A 21,655-nucleotide genomic window follows, 5' to 3' on the forward strand; every position below is an offset into this window, starting at 1 on the left:
GTTTTGTGTATCTTTATGGCTTATTTAATGTGGGTGAAATTTTCTGTTTTCGCCTTGTATATTTTGTGATAAAATCACACATAAGCAAAGCCTAAATGTGTGTTATGCTCTAATTTTCCTCTAATATAGCAGTTATATTAGAATAATTTTGGTTTCAAAAGAAGTATTATACTAGAATTGCTAGCATAGACTGGCCCTGAGATGTAAGTAGTATAGGAAATAATATTCCTGTTTTGCAAATGATAAAACTATGGTGCTTCTCTCTCTCTTGACTTCTCTTAAGGTTGATTTTTAATGATCACCTTCCTAATCACTTTAGCTTAAATCACGAGGGTGAGCATTTATCTTTTTTACAATGACTGTCCAATTGGTTGCCAGACTCAGTCAATACTGCCATTTCCCCATTCTTCCTTAAACATATAGAGAATTGAGCCAAATTATAAGAATATAAAGTGTTTCCCAAATGACAAATGGTCAAAGGATATGAACAAGCAATTATCAGATGAAGATATTAAAATTATGTTTAGTCACATAAAAAAACCCTACAAATCAGTATTAATTAAAGAAAGCAAATTAACTGAACCACCTCCTACCTATCAGACTGGGTAATATAACATAAAATGAAAATGATAAATCTTGGGAAAGAATGTGGAAAAGTTGGAACACCAATATGCTACTGGCAGAGCTATGGACTGATACAATCCTCTGGAGAACAATTTAGAATCATGCCCAATGGGTCATAAAACTGTGTATACCCTTTGGCCCATAAATACCACTAGTACGTCTATATTCCAAAGAGATCAAAGATAGGGTGAAAGGTCCTACTTGCACAAAAATATTTAGAGCAGCCCTTTATTCATGGTGACAAAGAATTTGAAATTGAAGGAATGTTCATCACTTGGGAAATGGCTGAATAATTTTTGGTGTATGATTATAATATAATGCTATTTTGTCTTAAGAAATGATGAACATGATGATCATAAAAAAAATTGACAAGACTTATATGAAGTGATTCAAAGTGAAGTGAGCAGAACAAGGAGTACAATGTATTCAGTAACAGTAATGAAATAAAATGATCAACTTTGAATGACTTATCTTTTATCAGCAATGCAAGGATCTAAGACATTCCAAGGGACTCATGATAAAAAAAAAAGGCTATAGAAAGAATTGAGATAGTTTGCACACTAAAGCAAGTCATTCTTCACTTTATTTTCTCCATGAATTTATATCTAATATAAGGGATATTATCTTTTTCAAAACATGGTGATCATGAAAATATATATTGTTTAATAACATGTGTATATCCTATATCATATTCCCTATCTAGAAGAAGGGGGAGGGGAAGTGTAAGGGACAAAACATGGATGGGAAAATTATTATTCAAAAATTATTGGCATGTAATCTTGAAAAAATAAAAATTATTTTTTTTAAAATCAACAAATTCCCAGTTTAAAATATCTTTCATTTCCATCCTCTTCTTTGTATATCTAATGCCTCCAATCAGGTTCAGAGCCCTATCAGCTCACAAATAAATTATTATAACAACCTCCTAATGATTTCCTTGTTTACATTGTTTTCTCTCTCTAATCTATTCTCATTCAGTTAAGAAAATTATATATATTTAAACGAGTTTTTTTTCATTTTTTTCAATTTGGAGTTCCAAACTACCTCCCTCTTTTCTTCCTCTTCTCCCCACTCACTGAGAAGGAAAGCAACATAATGCTCATTATATATATATATATATATATATATATATACATACATATATATGTGAAATTATGCATATTAAACTTATTGCAAAAAAAGGTCGAGAAAAATAAAGGAAATGAGAAAATATTTCAATCTGCTTTCACAGTTCATTATTCCTCTCTCTGGAATTTTATGTCATTTTCACCAACAATTCTTTGGAATTAGTTTGAATCATTAAACTGATCAGAGTAACAATTTTTTTGCAGTTGATTGTCATTAGAATATCAATGTGACTGTGTACAATATTCTCCTGGATCTTATCATTTCTATCTCTATCAGTTCATGTAAGTCTTCCTAATTTTCTCTCTTTCTTTCTTTCTTTCTTTCTTTCTTTCTTTCTTTCTTTCTTTCTCTCTTTCTTTCTTTCTTTCTTTCAATACTTCACTTTGGTTCCAAGTCAGAAGTGTGGTAAGGGATAGGCAATAGGGGTTAAGTGACTTGCCCAGCGTTCCTCAGTTGAGAAGTGTCTGAGGTCAAATTTGAACCTAGGACCTGCTGTCTCTAGGCCTGGCTCTCATCTTTTTTCCCTGAAACCAGTTCCATCATTTCTTACAGCAAATTCATAGAGAAAATTATGTTTCTATTACAAAATGACTTATTATCAGTTCAAAAAATTTAATAGTTTATAATTCTCTGGTTATTGCCTGGTATAATCAGAGGCAATAACTGATAGTATATTGCCTTTTAAATATTTGGAATGGATATCAAGAATAACACTATTTCTTTCCTATGTATGGATTTAGACCTAAAAGCAGGGTTCACTTCATTTTGCAACTGCTGACCTTCCTGCTTAAAATTCAAGCAATAATATGGTCCTTACAGGATAAACTCAACACTTCAAAACTTACCTCCATGCTGCTAACTCAAGCCTTAATTGACTCTACCTCCTTCAACCTCTTCATCTCTCTGTTAGGAGGACTCAAGGTTAGAGTACTCATCTCCTCCCAGTGCCTTCTTTTTTCAGAGGGTGGAAAATGTACTCTCAAATCTCTCCACTTTGCATCTTTTGCCCTATCACAGTGATGGGCCAACTTTAATTTAAAGAGGGGGCCAAAAGAAAGGAAATGCTCATCTGTCAGTCTATTTCTAAGGCAACTCTTTCCAGTTTCATTTTATTGTATCCTACTCATTGTATTCATCAGATTAGGAATAATGTCATGGGCTGGATAGAACATTTCAGGGGGCCACCTCTAGCTCGTGGGCCGTAGTTTGCCCATTACTGCCCTAGCAGGTTTCTTTTCCACATAATAACTTGGTCTTCAGGCCATTCCTTGCCTCTTTTTGTGTACTATATTCCCCCCTTTCTCTGAGCTCATAGAATGCCTTTTTTTCCCTCTTAATTGTATCCTTAGCACTTAGCATATTGCCTAGTAGAGTGATAGGCAACCTTTTGAGTTTGGTGTGCCAAAATTCACCAAAAAACCCGAGCATCCCTCGGTGGTGTGTCACTTTAAGAAAAAAAAAAAACAACATAATTTTGTGATATTTATAGTTTATATAACAAAAATGCATAATTATAATTTGGAACTATATTTAATAAACCAAAATAGGTAAATTAATATTGGTAGAATTGTCATCTATAGTGCAGAGAGTGTCTACACAATGGTACAACAAATGTTTCATCCTTGGCATGTGGCCCCATTCTTTTCTGTATGTGTCCACATGCCATAGAAAATGGCTATGCATGTCAGTGCTAACACATGTGTCATAGGTTTGCCATCACTGGCCTAGAATGTCACAGGTGCTTAATAAATATTGATTGAATTGAAGGAATAGAATGTATTGATTCAGGAAAGAGTAGTACCCATCAAACAGGTCATGGATTGAGAGCATGATATTCATTTTATTAATAGGACAAAAATATCTTGATTAAACCTGTAATCTTCAAAAGGTCATAAAGACTGGACTGAGAAGAGACTTTTTTGCTTATTATTCCTCTAAAGCCCATTTTGATTGAAAATTAACTCCTTCTGTAGAAGAATGAAAGACTCCTCTATTGACATTTAAAGCTGGCTAAGTTAAATATTCAGATGATAACATATATTGACTCCCTTGTAAAGGAGGAATTGGGAAGCAATTCCTAGATATTCTTAAGAAGATTTATGGATTTGTCAGCAGTAAAGGGTGGATATTTATGGTATATATGTCTTCTGGAGTTTTTATTCCTTCTTTTCTTTTTTCCACTAAGATGAGAAACATGATCTGTCTCTCTTTTTCACTCTCACCCTCCATCCCACCTTCTCTCTGTCTTTTTCTTTTTCTTTCTATTTCTGTCCCTTTATGTCTGTTCCTGTCACTCTCTGCCCCTCTCTCCATTTCTTCTTTTCTCCTTCTTTCCTCCATTCTTTGGCAGCTCAGAGAGTAAATATATGTTTTATTATGCCTTCTCTGTTCTCTCTCCCTTCTTTTCTGACAACTTAGATATTATATATAATACAGATACAACGATACTGTTATTGTCATATCCATTTTGCAGTGGGAGGAAGAGCAAAAAGTGCAGGGGCAAATTAAGTGACATCTCTTATGTCGCACATTTAATAAATGTCTCAAACACAATTAAAATTGTGTCATTTCCCTAAACTGGGAAATTCATTGTGCCGGGAGTGACAGATCTACTCCCTCTTCTCCTTCTATAATTATTTTATATATACATGTCTCAAACACACACATGCATACACTTTAATAAAAGATAAGGAAATTTTTTTAAGTTTTAACCATCTATCTTGTCTCTAATACCCAATGTTTGAATCAAACGCTGATAGAAATAATAAATATAAGCATAACTGTAATGGATTTACTAGAAAATGAGAAGTAAAAATAACAATCTTTTAAAGTTGCCGGCAGTCCTTTAGTTCCCAAAGTGGCTAGAGCAGAGTAAGAATTGAATGTTATTACCCAGGAAGAGTTTTGAACTGCTTTATCTGTACACTTGTGGTCCCAATATAAGGCTTGGGTTCCCAGGACATATTCAGCAGTGCCCTGTATAAAGGCAAGCTCTACTCTTCATCATCTCTGTGAATTCCAACAAGGTGATTCTCTGATCTTAAGAATGCTCATATCTATAATGAAAGGACTGGACTCAAAAACTTTTAAGACCCTGCAAAGATTTGAACCCTGTGGAAGCTGGTCTGTTCATACCCTAAACCTTATTGTGGGTTGTTTTTATCCTCCACACCGTCTACCCTGTATTTATCCGTGGTCTTAGTGAAAGAATGTGCTAAATCTATTGATGAGCAATGCCTCACTCCCTATCATTCTCCTACCACACAGTTCTCAAATTGTGTCTCTTCTCTTTTCCCAGATTTGTTTTTGGCTCCCCATTCTCTTTTGGTCCCTGTTTTCATACTTTCTGAAAAGTCAGTAGCTCTACCTAGCAAATGAATTCCATTTCCCAGAATTCTTTTTATTTAAGGTACTTGAGACAAGGGTAGTAGCAGGCTTCCTGGAAGGGCATTTCCTACAGATACTGAGTCAAGTCACATGTCATTGATGTCATCTTATGAGGAGGGAAACCTACCAGTCTTTCTAAATAACTACTAAAAATAAATCTCTATTTGTTCCATCATCCATTTATCTCACTGATAGTTATAGAGCACAATTGACAGATTTCTGACCTGGGAATCAAGAGAGCTCTTGGTTTGACCCTATCTACTCACACTTACTGGCTGTGTGGCCATGAAAATATATCTCTACTCTATATACAAGTTGCATGATTTGTAAATAAGTGAGTGACAATATCTGCCTTGAGGAGCATGAAATCCATATTTGTGAAACCGTTTATGAACTGAAGAATATCATGTAAATCTCCAGTTACATTCAACTGAGTTTAGTCCTTCTGTTGCTGAGATATGGCTACTGTGCATGCTACAGCTTACTGGAGCCACAGGTATAAGTTGGGTAAAAAGTGGATAACAAAGTGTAATATAGAAAATGGCAGCATGGAATTCCTGCAAAATACAGGGTCAAGCCTCACCCAGAATTCCAGGGGACCCTCCCCCTGGAGAACTTTGGGTGAGGGGGCAGTTGGTAGCGAGTTAAACAGTTGATTGCTGGGAGTTGAGGGGAACAGATCTTTCTGCTTGCTGTTCCTGATTTGGGGGTTCTCTTGGGAGGCCATAGTGGCAAAAGCCATTGTGGTTTCTACTCAGGAGTTAGCCTGTCTAGTAGGATTAGACCTTTCCAGCATCAATATAATAATTATTTAGTTATATAAACATTAGAAGTAATTACTATTAGCTTTGAGAACAAGTTAGCTAAAGGTCTGCCACTCTCTCCTGGGGGGTGGGGTGATAAGAGAGGCAGCTTCAACCTGACAGTTCAGGGCTTCCAGTTCTTATCCAAATCCCAATTACTCGTTCTTGCCTTCTCTTTCTTTCTTTTATCAATATAAGCTTCATCTTTGATATCAGTGCCCAGGTATTATTTGAGGATACTCACTGCAGCCATTAAGCTTGGTTCCTGTCAGTTGCCAGCCTAAGAAGTCAGATCCATATCAGTCCTTAACATTAAGATATCTAGCTACTACTCAGATCTCAATCTGACCTGTGGGGAATATAAGTTAGAGAAAGGGAACTTCATTAAAGAATTGCCTTTGCTGAATCTTGCTTGAAGACGCTCAGCCCTGTCTCCATCTTGAACTAAAACCAACTGCTGAGGGGAGGGGTTTGAGAGCAAGGAGTACCTAACCCCCTCCCTACTCACTCAAGCCTGTCTGTGTGGGAGAAGTATGTCTTGCAGGCATCTGGCACTGGCCAGCCCATCAGCTTCCCAATATCCCTGTTATTACAAACATAACACAAATAGAGCAGCCATGAAATGGAATTGGCAAGTTCTCACACCTGAAGTTCTGTTCCTTCCTGAACAACCCCATATACCTCAAGTCTAAATAACCGTATGTTCAGAATGAAGCTATAGCTTTATGAAGTAACTAGAGAATGAATAGTTGTCTTTAAAAAAAATTCCCTCTGCTTTAAAAAAAAGTATCCCTCGCATCATACCTATGATATAATATACATTTCATAAATTTCTGATGAATAAATGATAAATAAATAGAGGTATTATCTCCATTTTGTATATAAGAAAACTGCTATTCACGGGAGTAAAAATTGTTAAATAGCAGAAGTAGACTTGAAAAAATTCTGTAAAAAGGCACAAGTTAATTAAATGAGTAAAGAAATACCATTACTCACAGTTAATTTGAACATCAATTTAGCTTTTTCTCCCATTTATCTTTTTTAATTATTATTTTTGAACCCTTACTTTACATCTTAAAACTAATTGGTTCTAAGGCAAAATTGCTGTAATAGCTAGACAATGGAAATTAGGTGACTTGACCAGAATCACAACATTAGAAGTATATAAGGCCAGTCCAGGCCTGGCTCTCTATCCACTGAGTCACTTAGCTGCCCCCTTCCCATTCATCTTGTTGCTACAGCTAGCATTTTTCCTTTTTAAAATAAATATGTTTATTTTAACATTTAAAAAAATATTTGAGTCCTAAATTCTCCCCCTACCTCCATTCCCTCTCCCACTTATTGAGAAGACAAGCAATATGATATCAATCATACATATAAAATCATTGAAAACAATTCCACATTAGCAATGTTGCCAAATAAACGCGCCACACACGCGCGCACACACACACACACACACACACACACACACACACACACACACAATGATTATGAGAAAAAACAATAAAGTGAAAAAAACTCCAAATTTTCCCTAGGGGTAGAAAGCATTTTTCATCAAGGCTCCTTTGGAATTGTCTTGGATCATTGTATTGATCCAGAAGTAGCCAGTAAGGCCAAATCCAGTATTCTATCTGTGAAATAGTAGCACCACTCTGCTACTATGCCTTTAAATGATGTCTTCTCTTCCCAATTTTTAATTATAGAATGCTCTTAATTTCTGGACTATGGAACTATTTGTAAGAACACTATATCATTTCTTCTCTAATCACAACACTTTGAGCTATGTATGGCCCACAGGATAAAAGAGATGAGTTAATCAATATATAAGCTTTAGGACTTGGCCCAATGGTCTACAAGGTTAGGATAGTGTGTTGGGAGGTAACTGGTAGCTCTGTATACTTGCCTTAAGGTTGTTTGTTTGTTTGTTTGTTTTTTCCTTTGGAAATTTCTGGTTTGAGTCATTGCCTGAGGCAAGGTAAAAAATGAATGAGTAAGCCTAATCTACTATGTCCTATTTTGTGTTCCCATGGCTGCCTTAGCTATTGCACCTAGATGCCTTCCTTGCAAATAGAAGACTTTTATACAGAAACCTTTGAAGATTTCCTAGACAACTACTTACTTGCAGATTTTAAAGGGAAATCTTCAATTACCTTAGCTTTCAAAGATTGAGCTTTTGGGGGGCACCTGGGTAGCTCAGTGGATTGAGAGTCAGGCCTAGAGACAGGAGGTCCTAGGTTCAAATCTGGCCTCAGACACTTCCCAGCTGTGTGACCCTGGGAAAGTCACTTGACCCCCATTGCCTACCCTTACCACTCTTCTGCCTTGGAGCCAATACACAGTATTGACTCCAGGACAGAAGGTGAGGGTTTTAAACCAAAAAAAAAAAAGATTGAGCTTTTTAGGAAACATTTCACATTCCCTCCCCTATTATAATATATAATTTTAACTTGCAAGGTTAATCATTTTGTGAAATACATTTTAGATCATTGGCTTTGAAACCTTAAGTTTTCAACTATCACATTTTGCAACTAATTTCCCTAATTGCTTTTTAATACATAATTATATTTTCCTAGACTGTTTTATCAGTCTAAACTAGCTATAGTATACTTAAAAATGGGTATATGAAGAGGGCATCCCAACTGTTTGAGAAAATGGATCCTCAAAGTTTCACTAGTCTTGCTTAGAAATGTTAACTGAGAAAATGAGGTAAATTATATTGGTTAGAATTCATTGACAGGAATATCAGATATTGAGAAAAACATATAACTTTTAAGTGTTATAAGCATTTAGAATGAATGAAGTATTCCTTTTTTTATCTTTTTTTTGTTCTACTATAAGACCAAAAGCATCATATGCAATATTCCTAATGAGTAAAAGATTATGGCATAGAAGAGAAGTTTAAAAAAAAATTGGTCTCAGGACCTCTCTAAATGTTTAAAAAAATTATTATGTTTTCCTTTTCCAGATTTTATATTGATGCAATATCTACTAAACATTTTCTGACATTTTGTGCTCCATATTCTCTCCTTCCATCTCTGTCCTCTCTCCTCCCCCAGATGACATGTAATATGACATATACATGTGCTATCATACAATACATAATTCCATCTTCATCATGTGATGAAAGAAGACACATGTTGCTTATAAAGGAAAAAAAAAACCCTGATGAAGGAAACAAAGCGAAAAATGCCATGCTTCTAATAGCATTCAGACTCCATCAATTTCTTCTGTGGTACTCTTTACATTTAAAAAAAAAAATTATTAAGGACATTAAAAAAATCTTTGTTTATGTAGGCGATATCTATTTGTAGTCACTCTATCAGAAATTAAAACTGATCATTCAAAATATTTTGTCATTTATAACTAAGAGCAACAAAATGCCAATTAGCTATTTGCATAAATGCATTTATATAAAATAACTCTTATTCCTATAACAAAAAAGGTGACTTTTTGTTTAACATTGTTGAAAATTTCTTTAATTTGTGGTTCAATAGTGAGGAACTGGATTCTCATATCTGCTTTTGCATTCAGTTTGTTTAGACATGTTTTTTTCAATGAAATGTATGAAAATTTGACCTCAAAAAGATATTTAATTTGTAAAAGGGAAGACTATTTTAATGGACAATAAATCTTAGTATTATTATGAAAATAGTTTTGACCTCAGGAACAATAGAGTGGATTCCACTTTGAGAATCACCTTTACAGGAGGAAAAGTTCTTTTGCCATTGTAAATACTACAATGTGAGTACCAAATAAGCTTTATCATCTTTGCTTCTCACAATGTAGTGATTCCTTCAAATCACATCTTAGATTCAACTTACATAAAGCCTGTCCTGATTATCTGAGTTCATATTACATATTTCCCTTGAAATTATTCACATTATTCTATAAATATTGGATTTTTTACTAATATTTTTATTACTTATCTTAATAAAAGTTCCTTCCATAGAGAGTAGACTGTGCTTAGTTTTATTTGTCTTTCCTTTTTTTTTTTTTTTCATTTTCGTCCTTGTTACCCTAACACATAGAAGAATCTCTTATTTTATTTTATTATTTTGTTGTGCAAAGTCCATGCTTAACTATTTCTTGATTGCAATGAATTTAAAAAAGTAAACGTGCTTTCTACATTTCTCTTTTCAACAAACTCCTGCTGACCTAGGGGAACTCAGAGGCAGGAGTAATGGAGAATGGAAATTATCCACCATGTAAAGCCTAAATTTCAGTTGATAATCTCTACTTTATTCTCAAGGAAATCTCTCCTCTCCTGGCATCCCCACAGTCACTCTCATAGATAGCCCTGAAATATATCAGTGGAAATATACAATGCAAGCCATGGGACTGCATATGATTATTCTGGGGAAAAGAAAAGGAAACTGCTTGGTTCTGATTACTCAGTAGAGGGTTACTGATAAATAGTAGACAAAATTTCAATACAGTGCTGAGCACATTATAATTAAAAGGCAGATTATGGCAATATCACATTAATTGGAATTGTCCCCTTGTTTAAATCATGTACATGCATTTTCTAAAAAGGAAATTGTTAGAGTGAAAAGGAAAGACTATTCTTTTCAGATGAGCATTTTTTTACAGATCTTATAATCATTTAGTTTACTGTAAATATCTTCTGGTCACAGAAAGACTGAGAGCATACTTACCCCTTTGACTGTCTTAGAGCTTGAAAAGTAAAATTGACAGCGTCCTTATCTTTCAGGTAATGGATTTAATAATTTCTATAAAAATGGTCATTCTAACAAAAAAAATAGTGGAGTGCCAAGTGAGACACACACAGTTTTGAGTGTCGAAAGACAGAGTTTTCTTCCCAGTTCTGGCCTTAACTGCTTGAGCAACTTTGAACAAGTTCCTTTATGCCTACGGAATTTAGTTATTTCACTATTAAATCAAAATTTTGTGCTGGTAATGTCTAAGGTCATTATTTGCTTCTGGTCAAAGTCAAACATATCTAATGATTTTTCCCCCACATTATACTACTTACCATATTAGAAGCATCTTCTGTGAATCTTTCTCTAGTATAAGTGATATGTTCCTTCTTTCTCAACAGGATATAGATGGAAATATATATTGTATGATAACACGTGTACAAATCTATATCATATTACCTGCCTATCTTGGGGATGGTAGATGTGTGGGAGGGAGGGAAGAGAACTTGGTTTGAAAAGTGTCAGAAAGTGATTAGTAAAAATTGTATCAACAAGGGAAGAAAAACATATGTGAAGCCAGTGCTATATCATACTCCATCTCTCAGGAAGTCTTCCTGGGTACAAATTTCTAGTTCATTCACTTGATTCTGCTAGAAAAAGTCTGTGACTCTCTCATGATCTTGGTTTCTTTCCTTTGAACATATTCAGATGCTGTGATTTCTTTCCTAAAATATGGCACCCAAAACTGGACATATTCCTACAATTGAACTAAAACCATTAAAGAATAAAGAAGGAACATATCCAACCTAGTACCAGATGCTCTTAAATTCTCTTTTAGCAGTTTAATATCACATGACCTTCTTTGTCTTCCATTTCACCCAAGCATTGACATCTTTTGACCTTATAGTTCATTAACTGACTTGTGGCCCAACCCAGACCACATTAACTAATCTATAACTATGTCGTGTTCTTACATAACATGCGGAGCTGGAATGTCCAATTAGAATGTAGTGTTCATATCACTGAGTTCCTTTTTTTCTGTAAGGCCATCAAAGATAATTAAGCTAATGGAGAAACCTAGAACCCCTTCCTGGTTATCTAAGGAAGAATATATTATTGAAATAATGAGAAGAGCATCAATTTCATATAGTGCTGACAATACTGGGCTGGATACTAAACTAGATGACCAGATTATCATTTCACTACATTTTTCTTGTGATATGCCAGTATTTAACATAGAGTCTAGTGAATAATACATGCTTAATAATGGTGGTTGACGGTGTAAATGGAAGTAGAACACTGTGGAAATGAGACCTCAGGTTCTCTGCCTTCCCTTCCACTGCAATCTTAAAGGCCATCCTTTCTCTCCATGTCTGTCATAAATGATTTCTCAGACTCTTTTTAGCATATTGAACAATTGTTTCCTTTTCCCATTATTCAATTTGTTCAAAGCATCATTTCTTGGAATTTGCCTGATATTTCTTGGTAGTTTCCATTGGGAATGACCATATTTATATTGTAAAATTGGGAATTAATGGCATCATATTCAATTTACATTACACAACATAAACATTACACAACTGAGTGCTTTCTCCCCATGTTATAATTGTGCCATCTTAGTTAATTGTTCTTTAATTATTTTATTTATATTGCTAGATTTTTAGAATCACATCAAAAAAGCAATTTAAAAAATTGAGTTCTAAATTCTTTACTTCCCTATTATTCCTCTCTCCTTAAGGAGGCTAGGAAATTTATTTGGATTATACATATGAGGCCTAAGCTAATTGTTGAAGAAATTATTTTAGTCTATTAAGTTAAGACTTCATTCAATCCTTTATCTCTCTGTCATTTTTTTCAAACAAGTGAAAGATTGTATGAATGACAGTGTGATTAGGAGAAGCGGGATGGTCTTGTGGTTAGAATCCTACAATTGAAGTTGGAGAACCTGGTTTAAATGTCAGCTCTTCCATAGCCTTGGTCAATTTTTCTCAGTTTCTTCAACTGTGGATGAACTTTATGACCGCTCTGAACACTTCTGGCTCCAAATTTTTTCTACCTATTATTATTAATATTTTATTAATTATAAATAATTCAAGTAATAATTTAAATAATATTAATTTAATTAATAATGTCAGTACTCATACAGTTCACAATTCATCTTTTTCTATGTTCTTATTAGAGATATGCATGTGTATACCTACATGGTATTCATGGGTAAATAGAATAATAGGGTTAAAGAGGGAAAAGTTCAAAAGTATTAAACCTAATTTTCTCATTTTATAGATGTTAAAAATAATTCCTAGAGATATGCATTCATAGAGGAATTAAATAAAAGCAAGATGGAGCCTGGTTCCCAGAACTTAATTCAGGATTGTGATGTTATCCATTTTTGTTTTTTTTAATTGTGATATGTTATTGCTATTTAGGATTTCTTGAGTCATTTCTTATGTTCTAGTGAATTAGATAGTTTCTAGAAAATACCCCCCTTTGTTGAAGGAATGATTAATATTGTATAAGGAATAATATGACTATGAGATATAATTAGCAAATCCCCAGAACTTCATTTCCATAGTTCTTGGGGCTGAGAAAGTGTAACTATGTGGAAGAAAACCTTCAGACTCCATTTTTGAAATGTCAACACTTGCCTCCACTGGATGGCAAGATCATCAACTCAAAACTGTCGGGCAAAAAAGTCCTCTCTAGTTGGATAAATGAAACAGTGAAAGATTATGTCAAATGAACTCATGTCAAATGAACCAACAGGCTTACTGGCTATTTACAGAGGGAATATGATTTCTCATCTTAATAGAGAATTGCTTTTTGAAACATAAATGTAAATTTCATGGAACTAATCCCAGCAATTTCTAGTTTTGAACTGTGGGTCACCAGTATGACTTAAAGAATATCATCATAATTTCTTTCCTTTAATTATTGTTTTAAAGGGGGAAGGGTTACATATCACAGAGCAGGTATTAAGGTGAATATCATAGTGTTTTATAGAATTTTAGGATCGGGGAGGGACACAAGGAGAGCTGGAATTCTAAATAATTGGGTTGGAAGAGAGATGGGTCAGAAGACATGACATTGACATAGACATTGATGTAATCAGGATCTCAGGAAACATATAAATTTTTTTTTAATTAAACCCTTAACTTCTGTGTATTGGCTCCTTGGTGGAAGAGTGGTAAGGGTGAGCAATGGGGGCCAAGTGACTTGCCCAGGGTCACACAGCTGGGAAGTGTCTGAGGCCAGATTTGAACCTATGACCTCCCATCTCTAGGCCTGACTCTCCATCTACTGAGCTACCCAGCTTCTCCCAAACATATACAGTTTTAAAATTTAGTTTTACAATCATGGAATATAAGAGTGTGACTATTTGGATTTTGAAACAGACATAGATAGGCAACATGATTCCTTCCTACATTTTGTATTGGTAACCAGGGTTTTATTTTCTGTGATTTCCTAACCATTATTTGTTTTCAGACTTTTACTCTATATATTGTTTTTTTGGAGAGAAGTCTTTTGACCAGTGATCTATGTGAATTGGTACAATGATAAACTATATAACAACAATGCACTGAGCAAGATGCATTCAAGGAGAATAGCTCCAAAATCACTTTCATATTGGGATTCCAAATTGCATCTATGAGAATATTTGGTTTGCAATTTCTTTGCATGCACAGACAGTACCCTCTAGTGGTAAGCAGTGCCAGCAATGCCTGTTATTTGACATTTCAAGCAATTTGTCATTGCGAGGATTCAAAAAAAAAAATAATTAGGGCAGAAAAAACAGCATTAACTAATTGAAAAAGATACTGACACCTGAAATTTAAGAATTACCTTTTCTGTAATTCTAAATCAGGCATGTGCTGATTTAATGGCCTCAGGAAATATGGAGCAATGGTAATTTGAAAAATTGCAAATGAGTTTGTTAATCTGCAAGCAGGACAAATGAAATAAATATTATAACACGTTCCCAGATCAGAACTATACTTGGCTTTCCCTGGCAGGAAGAAAATGAAAAATTCAATGGTGACACCTGTCAGCTGCACAGAAGTCACATTTGTTTTACAGGCTAATCCCAACAGGGTCCTCCGCAGTTCACTTGAATTTTTGGAGGAAATGCAAAAAGAAGTCTTAGAGTGCTGAAATCAGGACGAGGAGGGTAAATCAATCCCCGTAGGGTATCAAGCTAAACACAACTAACTAGCATTTTTTGAAACACTGAACAAGATTTTTCAGACACTGTTGAATGGGATATGTACTCAAAAAAGGGCTAGGCTCACAAAATTATCCTACAAATATTATGGGAAGCAGTGAGGCTATCCTGGATCCTTCCCTTCCTCAAGATTATTGGTTTTTAATGGCTTGGATACTTCTGCTTAGAACAATGAGATTTTTCTGTTTTGTTTTTTTGTTTGTTTGTTTGTTTGTTTTGTTTTGTTTTTTTTAAAACCCTTAACTTCGGTGTATTGGCTCTTACTTGGAAGAGTGTTAAAGGTGAACAATGGAGGTCAAGTGACTTGCCCAGGGTCACACAGCTGGGAAGTGTCTGAGGCCGGATTTGAACCCAGGACCTTCTTTCTCTAGGCCTGGCTCTCAATCCACTGAGCTACCCAGCTGCTCCTACAATGAGATTTTTCTAATGAAGATTCTCATTCTTCAACCACAGGAGAAAAGCATTCAGTAGAGTATTCTATTTCAAGGCAATTTTAATTGGTTATTATGGAACGAATATTTTTTTTAAATGTCGTAGCTCAATAACAATACTGAGAGTGATGACAATAGCAAGGCTTTATGTAGCAGATTAAGGTTTGTATAGTGATATAAATATTATTTCATTTGATTCCCACAGCAACCTTGTGAGGGGGCTGCTATTATTCTCATATTACACATGAGTAAACTGAGGCTGAGAAAGTTTAAAAAATAATTCTATTAATGTTATACAGATAAAAGGAGGTCGATTGGAGGGTTTGATCTCAGGTCCTCCAAACTCCAAATAGTGTCCTAATAACTGCATAACTCAACTGCCTCCTCAAGAATACTTTCTCTTTAATCATGGATTAGTTGCTTTTGTTGAACTCAGAGAGTTGTCTTAAAGAATAAGCCAGTATTTATAAGTACTTATTAACTCCAGGAACTATTGAGATGTGACATATCATAACTATTCTTACTCAATGTTAACTAACATTAAAGAAATAGTTAAAGATACTAGATTCATGCTTGTGTACCTATATGAGTATATGTTTCCATTGTAGTGTGCAACTTAATATTCATGATAGCATTTATATAGCATTTGCAGGTTTGCAATGTTTTGACATGAAATTAACTTTAAATTTTAATACATTTTTATTTGCAAAATTTTCCCTTGCGTGCAACACTTGCTTTCATGATTTATTTTGCTTTCTCAAAATATAACCATATCAAAATTATAATGACCCAATTAATTTACAACCCTTGTAATATATTCAAATATAAGTTATTCCTACATGTCTAACTCCATTGACGAAACAAGGCTCAATATAATGATAGGACAAGATATCAGTAGACGTATATTCTTTTTAATATTTTGAATATGCATTTCAAATGAATAATATATCAGTGTAAGGAAATTAATATTTATCTTCTATATCTACATAAGCAAGATGCTTTTTCCTAAAATTATTTGGTTTCTGCCTCCTGAAGTTTACAAGGGAATGAGAACCCCAATTCAATCTCTGGTCCCTTCATTATGTTATCTGTCTTGAAATACAGTCTAGTTTCAGGCTCTTGCCAAAATTCAATAGATGGCATGGAACCGATTCCTTTATCCTCTCCAGTTTGCTCTGCTCCACAATTTTCAATCAAATGATAGTCCAAGTCTATGAAATATCTTTTGTTGGAATTTCCCTCTAGAAGACATTGCAGGCAGCTAGAGAACATGGAATGCTGACTTGGAGTCAGGAAGGCAAGAGTTCAAATCTTGACTCACATACTTAGTAGCTTTGTGACTCTGGGTAACTCATTTAACCTCTTATTTGCCTTAGTCTCCTCAACTGTGTGTGTGTGTGTGTGTATGTGTGTATACATGTATAGTGTGCGTGTACACATGTGTACAGCTGACACGCACATATATGCAGACACAGGGATGCGAGAGACTCCCCAGAATATTTTAGTATAGTTGTCATTTTAAGCTAAGATTCTAAGATTTTGGGGATACCTGATATGTATTCTCTATATCTTTACTACTGTCTCTAACAATCAAGTGACACTTCTCCTGACAAAAATCCAAATCCTCTACAGATATCCTTAAGCCTAATTTCTTTTCATAATCTTCAACGGAATACAACACATCCTTTTCCTCTTTCAATATTTAACTCTTCCTATCTAAAGGGTCCTTCCCTACGAACATAATCATACCTCCTCCATGCTGAAAAATATGATATAATAAAAATTTATAAGACTCTCCTCTACTTGGACTATCATCCTAGGACCCTTATCTTTTCTTCACTCAGACCTCTTGATAAAAATGTCTCTATAGGGTTCATTTCTTTTCCTGTCACTCAACTCAATCCTCCAATTTTTGTAATCTGGTTCCTGTCTTCATCACTCAACTATCTCCAAAGACATTAATAATCTATTAATTGCTAAAACATTTTTGTCAGCATCCTTCAAAAGTGATCTACTTGACAGTACTAACAGTACTACACTCTGAGTTAACCTCTCCTTTCTTGATGTTTGTGATACTGTTCTTTTGATTTACCTCTAACCATTATTACCACTATCCAATTCTTCTTTGCTTGTTCATCAGTCACAACAGACTCTATAATTGTTCAGGATCCCTAGCATTTTGTCTTGTGTTTTTTTCTTGGTAAACTCATCCACTCCCATGAATTTAAATATTGTCTCTAAATTGATGATTACCAGACCTGTATATTCAATACCCTTCAACCCTCTGACCTTTAGTTCCATATTATCCATTGCTAATTATACATTCTATGTAATTATAATCATTCCATATGTAAAGGTGAAAAGGGGGTTTTATGAGTTCAATATATTAAAGATGGTCACTAGAGGATTGAACTATTATCAATCCTCAATTAAGAATAATCTCAAATCAAAATTGACTTTTATGGAAATTTATTTACATCAGAAGAGAGAGAGGAAGTAAGAAAATGAGAATCTATCCCACTAATTAGTCCAGGTAAATCTCAACCCTCAGCCGAGGGTTAAAGGGCCTGAGGCCCGGAGGTGAATGGAGCAAACTTCATTCTCAGAGTCTATAAAAAGAAGTCTTTTAATAGATGTTCAGGAAGATTCAGTCTTTAAACTCACCACATGTAACAGTTTCAGTCACGAACCAGCAAAGCTCCCTCAGGTCCCCTTCACAAAACCAGAAGCCCATCACCAGACACCCTTTTCCATGGAAGACCCCAGCTGACTGAGGAACTTCTCCTTTTAAAGGTGTCACTTATACATCACTTCCTGTTCTTCCCTCCTAATTTGCAAGTCCAATCACAATAGACATTTCTCATAGCAGGGCCTAGGGGGCAGTCATTTGATTCTGACTCATCATCCACTCTAGCACACAGGGGTTAAGGACCTCCCAGAATTAGAGGTATTCTCACCTTTGGTGATTAAATCTAAAGATGGGCAGTGTAGACTTAATCTAATTATCACACATAGATGTTCCAAGGATGTTTTAAAAATAACATGATGAAAACTGAATAATTCTTTTCCCCCCAAAAAACCCTTTCCTTCTTTCAAATGTTTTTATAGATTTCAAAGACAAAATTATCCTTCCAGATTCCCAAGTTTGTAGTCTTCAAATTATTTTGGACTGCTCCCTCTCACTCAATAAAAATATTCAATTAATTGGAAATCTTAATTCTACATTCATAACTCTTCTTTTATCCAACCCATTATTTCTCCTCGCACAGTTACCACCTTCTTTCAGACTCTTTATCACCTCTCACGTACATAATTACAACGGCCTCCCAGGTGGTCTCCCTGCTTTGAGACTCTTCACTTCAATCAATCTTACATGCTATTGCCAAGTCCTGTCAAATTTTAAATATAGAAATGTAGAAATTTGCATATATATATATATATATATATATATAGAGAGAGAGAGAGAGAGAGAGAGAGAGAGAGAGAGAGAAGAACAGCCATTACAGTATAAAACATGCCTATATTTACTCCTAGAAGGAAAAAGAAACCAAGTGATCAATGCTTTCAGGCCTTTTTCATAACAGTTCTTAAAATTCATTTTCAGAAGTTCCCAGATTCCCTTTCTCTCAAATGTATAGATATCTTTTATTTGAATGCTATTAGGAACTTAATAAATTCAGATTACATTGACCTTAAATGGTAATCCCTGTGCTCAGGGATGCTCCAAATGGTTCCATTGACCTCCCACTCCTCTAAGCTATTTGAAGACAAAAAATAAAATTATGGGCTTATAGGAAGCTCCTAAATAATCATTTTCAAGTTCTGACTTTCAATGTATGGTTATCCAGTTTGTATTTAGATTCTTGTATATTATCTGCTACAAAACTCATGAAAAGTCAAAAAATATCCTGGAGATAATCTTCATGCCAGAAAATCAGGAATCCTTTGTGTATTTATCTCTAAATTGTTATTTATACTTGAAAGAAAACCCTTACTTTTACCTTTTGTCTTATAATCAATACAGAGTATCAGTCTCAAGGCAGAAGAATGGTAAGGTCTAGGCAATTTGAGTTAAATGACTTACCCAAGGTCACAAAACTGGGAAATGTCTGAGGCTAGATTTGAAGCTAAGACCTCCTGTCTCTAGGCCTGTTTATTCATCTACTGAGCCACCCAGTTGCCCTTCCTCCTTTGTTTTTTAAGAGGATCAATGAAATCCTGGGTTGATGTCTCTACTTATAGATGAATAGGATTTAAATGAGGGAGAGTTACACAAAATTGGCAGACTCATTCTCTCTTCCAGAATCATTAAAGTCCAAACAAGTGTCAGGATGACTAGAGATGGCCCAGGATAGAGTGGATCATCTATAAACATCAGTATATCAAAAGACCCATCAATTCATGCTATCAGGACTACTTTTTTGTGATATGAATTACAAACCTAGCTACAGACAGAAAACCTGTTTTTTCCATTGCTATGGCCAAAAAGTAAATAAATAAAAATCATTATTCCATGGCCAACCATCCATGTAAAATCTCTTACGTTGCCCCCTAGCAATCAAGCACTTAGTCCTTTATAGGAAAATCCACAAATTCAATTCAAGGATGTTCCAGAAAAATCTTCTAATTTACTCTCTTGACTACTCCAGCATACATGGTTATTATTTGTTTAACATGATGAGACTTTGCAACCGGACTATACTAGTAGATAAAATACAAATGCACAAAAGGCATGATACTGGCTTATACATGAGGTTTGTTTTCTTTCTTTTTGATACAAAGAAGTAATGATGTATTATCTCCAAAGCCCAAGAGAGATATAAGGACATTTCATTTCACTTTTTAGTTTTGAATAGTTTAGTTTCAGCATACTCTGACATACTTATTGATTCTAGACTGATCTATAGTCAATTTTCCCCTTTTTGAGAAAAGGTATATTTAATTTATTCCAAATCATTTTTGTACAAAACACTTTTATTCCAAAATTAATCTGAAGAATATATGAGGAAGCCTTGTGGTCTGGAGATTTTAGTACCTGATTTTAGTACCAAAAGACCCTTCTTTTGGTTGTCAGCAGTGTGTTAATTTTGTGCATGGTATTGGAGAAGGCAGGCTATGGGCTCAGGTGGTGTGATCATGGGCCCAGATGCCTTCTAAGTAATTTGATTCCATTCAATTTATTTGAACAAACATTTATTAAGTATTTGTTATGTTCAAGGCACTGACTATTTCCCAGTCAATGCCCTTCATATTTGGATATATGATAGCTCCCAGGTGAGAGAATGGGCAAATATAAAAGGTATTGACCAAGCATTCAATTAATGAACATTTGTGAAGTCCCTTCTGTGTGCCGCATATTGTAGTAAATACTTAGGATATAAAAAGAGGCAAAATATTACCTTTCTCTCAAGGAGCTTACAACCTAATGGGGGAGATATATTGCAAATAAATATATGCAAAGCAAGCCATATACTGGATAAATGGAAAGTAATCCAAAGAAGAAAATACTGAATTAGGAAGGGTTGATGGATGCTTCTTGTAGAAGTTTGAGTTTTAATTGAATCCTAAAGAAGACTGAGGAGGGCATCAGTCAGAAAAGTGAGAACTTCACAGGCATGAGAGAGAGCAGGAATATGTGCCTGGAGATGAGAGATGGAGTGTCTTGGTCATAGAACAGCCAGAAGGCTAATGTCACTGGATAAAAGAGTATGTTTTGAGGGAGTAAGATTTAAGAAGACAGACAAGGTAGGAGTGAATGAGGTTATGAATGGCTTTAAATGACAAACAAGGTAGTTTGTATTTACTGCTGTATGTAATAGGAAGCCATTGGAGATCTTTAATTCTGTGTGTGAGATTTTGTGTGTGGATCTGACTTGTGCTTTAGGAAAATAGCTTTGGTGGCTTACTGGAGGATGGAGTTGGGACAGATCTTAGCCAAAGGAATTCACCAGCAGACTATGGTGTAATGATCTAGGCATGAGGTGATGAGGGCTTGAACCAGAGTGGCCATTACGTCAAAAGAGAGAAGGAAGCATATTAAAGAGATGATGGCCTTCAAACTGATGAAATGGAAGTGATAGGCCTTGCCAATAGATTGCATATGGGATCATGAGAGATAGTGAGGCATCCTAGATCACCATGGCAATTGATTCTGAATAAGGTTCATCTTTCTTATGAGAAAGGCTCATGATTAGGGTGATGAAAATGGGACTGACTAAGATAAAGGCAGAAATGAGTCACCATTTTTTGTCATCAATGAAAACTTTAATAAATATCAGAGGAAATGTAAAGGGCCTTTAGAAGTCATATAACATGACGCTTCTCATCTTAAAGTTGAGGAACCTGATTCAACAAAAACTTTGATGGTAAAAATTTCTTCTTGTTGACAGAGGTAGATAGCAGCAA

This window comes from Gracilinanus agilis, chromosome 2 (genome assembly GCF_016433145.1).
Source record: "Gracilinanus agilis isolate LMUSP501 chromosome 2, AgileGrace, whole genome shotgun sequence".
In the NCBI taxonomy this organism is placed as follows: Eukaryota; Metazoa; Chordata; class Mammalia; order Didelphimorphia; family Didelphidae; genus Gracilinanus; species Gracilinanus agilis.